Source organism: Capsicum annuum, unplaced genomic scaffold (genome assembly GCF_002878395.1).
Source record: "Capsicum annuum cultivar UCD-10X-F1 unplaced genomic scaffold, UCD10Xv1.1 ctg52895, whole genome shotgun sequence".
Lineage (NCBI taxonomy): Eukaryota > Viridiplantae > Streptophyta > Magnoliopsida > Solanales > Solanaceae > Capsicum > Capsicum annuum.
Window position 1 is genome coordinate 1 of NW_025860962.1, and position 3,674 is coordinate 3,674.

General features: G+C 37.1%; 1 long non-coding RNA gene across 1 annotated transcript; it reads left to right on the forward strand.

Moving 5' to 3' along the window:
* Nucleotides 1–455: 455 nt before the first annotated feature.
* LOC124892991 lies at nt 456–2,735 on the forward strand. Its single transcript, XR_007050496.1, has 2 exons — nt 456–1,227; nt 2,363–2,735. It is a non-coding gene; the product is annotated as an uncharacterized LOC124892991 (long non-coding RNA).
* The last annotated feature ends 939 nt before the right edge of the window (nt 2,736–3,674 follow it).

The window sequence follows — 3,674 nt, forward strand, 5'->3', positions numbered from 1 at the left end:
GCTGTTTGGGCCGAAATTGGGCAGGTTAAGATGGGTTGAATGAACAACTGAGCTAATGTCCAACCCTGCCATTAAATAACAATAAAAATAAAATGAAAAATGAAGAGTAGATGTTTGCTCTCTTTGTTGCCATTGCACATGAATTTTAAGGTATCTATTGTATAAATTCCAGTAAAATGAGGTTTACTTGGATTCAATTGATCTTTTATTGTAGACACGTAATTTTGTCCCCCTCAAAAGTTCGATTTTATTCATTTTTACCTTATCATATCATGTACTCTCACCCACGTGATTGCATCCCACAAAAAATACAAAAAAAAGTAACTCTCAACAAAATCTCTAACAAACTTTTATTCTTTTAACACTCTAACAACCCCTTCCAATAAGAAAATGACAAATCACCAGCTCACCACTACCCCTACCACACGTGACCCACCTACGCTACCCTACCCATTTTACACGTTTTGAACCCAGGGAATACACCATATATTGAGAGAGAGATTCCATTTTTCAGGAAGGGAGCACGATCAGTAAAAAAAACAACAACAAAAAAAAAAGTAGCAGAATTTTTTTTTTCTTTTCCTCTTCAGAGACATCAGATCATCTTCTCCAAAAAAGGATTCCTCCATTTTTGGAGTTCAATAGAAACAAATCTCACGCTTTTACCATCAGCAGTCACCGGTGCGACCTGAACTCCCTCCCGCAAGTTGTTGTATCAGTCGCCGGCGATCTCGGAAACCGAAGACGAGACCGGAAAAGATAGGTGAAATGACGTCATTATCGGCGTCGCCTCTGTGTTCACTGCCGCTGCTGATGTAACCGAGCTCCCGGAAATAGCCTCCGCCGGCGCAAGCTCTGGCGTCTCAGTTGGAATTCGTCGTTTGTCCGTCATCGGTGTCACGTCTGAATCATACGGATTCTGTTTTGGTTTTTCTAGAGTTCAACCTCTGTTTTGGTTTGATTCCGACCATTTCGGGTTCGATTTCGTCATGTGCAGGGTCAACTTTGGTCTGTTCGGTTTAATTCTGGTCAGTTCGGTTTAGTTTCAGCTCGTCGGGGGGGTTTGTATTGAATACTCTCAAGTCGTTTTCATGGATTTTGGTATTTGAATCGGAATGTGAATTCGGGTTTTGTACCGAATTGGTTCGTCGTTGAGGTTCTCTATTCAGGATTTCAGGTCCGGGTTCTCTTAAACATTATTATTATCAACAAATCTGTTCTTCGAAGGTCCATCTCTTGACTCTACTCTTTTATCTCGAAATTGGTTAATGTCATAAGTTTGTGGTGTGGCTTTGAATATTTTGAGCAAAAATATTAACTGTTGGTGTGGATGACTTGTATGCCTAAGTTCGAATCTTCGTTGGATGTATATGCTTGAAGTTGATTTTAGATTTTTGAAAAAAATGGTTTGATAATCGGAAAATTTGTTAATCATGGCTTGAGGATTAAACTTGTTGATTTGGGGGTCAGGATCGAAAAATTGATAATCGAATAAGTTGAAGGTTGTTTGCTTTGATTCATTACTGAATATTGTCGAATTGGATAGTATCATGATAGATCGAGTGGGTAGTCAATCGTAGGTTCGGGTAGGCGAAATTTAGGAATAAGTGTTTCGTGGGGTGTTGGAATGTTTGGAATATTTGTTGAATGTTTTGTTTATCGTAGTTGAAAAGTGTATTATTTAACCGGGGAATGCCCCGAGGTAATTTGTATTCACTCACTGGGGAATGCCCCGAAGAATTTTGTACGCAAAGGATGCTCGTGATCAAGGCCCGAGGCATCGGGTAAAGCATAGTTTAGGACTAGTGTGGGTTATTTCAGTATTTTTATTTAGGGTTGTAATAATTGGACTGGACTTTACATTTTTGTTTGTTTTTGCTATTGTTTGATTATTTTGCGTGCTTTGTGTGGTTTATGCATTTGTAACGTCAATTTAGCCAATACGCTTTGCCAAGCGACCGTGGTCAAACCACGGGATTGAGGGGTGCCTAACACCTTCCCCTCGGTCAATAGAATTCCTTAGCCGGAATCTCTGTTCGCAAACCAGTTTAAAGAGTCAAATGGTTTTTGGAAAGGATTTTCTAATGGTGACTTGGCACACCGAATTATGCCAAGTGGCGACTCTGAGTAAAAAATGTAAATAATCCTTTTCCGAAATAAATTTTTATTTTTTTGTCACTTTAATAATTAAAACCCTTTTGACCCTTAAAACATTAATTTTTTTTTACGTAAAAAAAGGGTGTGACATTTATGATATAATTGAAATATCAAGAAGTGAAATACTTTGTATTAATTTTATCATGGTAAGTATATATTTATGAAGGTTACACACAGTTTCTCATTTTCACGTCACATCATACAGTGCATGATGAAGAAGTTTATTATCTTGATGCTGCAGAAGATGACGATGATGATGATTCAGATGTTGATGTTGCAGAAGATGATGATAATGAAGATTTTGATGCTGATGCTACAGAACATAATAATAATTACGATCGTAATTGGTTGTTCAATGTTCAATGCCAGCCCTGCTCATGATGTGGGAGTTCTCAAATACGCAGTATTGCATTTCTTAGGTCACCTAATTTTGAGTATTTGTATTTGTTTTCTGGCTCAAGTATTCATAGCTGTTATGTAATCAATGATCTACTGATGAGCCCATCTTTGAAAGCCTTGGTATGGGCCTTGCCATCAAATTGAAATAACTGCTCCTCTTTTGAGGAAAACGTTGTTCCGATTAGTCTCATTCATGTGAATAGGTTCCTGCTCTTTTGCACTATTACATCTATATTAATTTTGCACAGTTGCTGATTAATAGACTTGCCTATGCTAATGCTATCATTCAATTTACAGCTTACTAGGTGGTTGTTGATGAGTCAGTTGGAAGAGAATTTGCAATAGTCTTTTTGGAGTGTGTTAAAATGATTTTGGGTCAAACTATGGGGATGAAAACGTAGTAACAACTCGTCCAAATAACCTGAACAAGGAATTCAGATAATTTAAAATTAAAATTTACTTTAGTATTATGTAAAGGCAGAAGGCAGAATTTTCTATTAAGTCATTTAATTGCAGTACTCTCTTAAGTATATTCCTAAGTTTATGAAGCATATGCAGTATTGTGCTAAACATCCTGAAGAAGTAATTGTTGTGTTCTATGACTTTTTCAGAGTGGGAAAGATGCCAGTCAGCGACACTGAAATTGGTGAATCGCATATTGCTAGCACCATCTATGCTACTTTGCCACTTGTCTTTTTTTTCACTAACACCTTCAAGATTGAGCATTTCTCCAACCCTCCCTCTGTGTTCTAGTGCGTGTTCAATCAAATTCCAAGCTCATTTTAAAAGAATCACATCTTTTATGTCTTTATAGTGTTGAGGAGGTCAAGAATGACCGAAAAAAGTTGAGTTTTGGGGTTGGAACTCAGAAAACGGTGAAGCTGCAGCAACAAGATTGCAATAGCTGAGAAGTACATGAAGTATAGGGACTCTAAACAACCGGTTGGGGTTAGAGTTAAAGATCTTCTTGATCAAATGATCCTTGAAGAAAGTATAGGCCAAATAATTTTGATTGATAAGTCTGAATCTATAATTATAATCATGAAGCACTACTATTATGTCGGAACATTTTTAAATCTTTAAAATACAGCCATTTCCATATTTTTAATTTATTTATG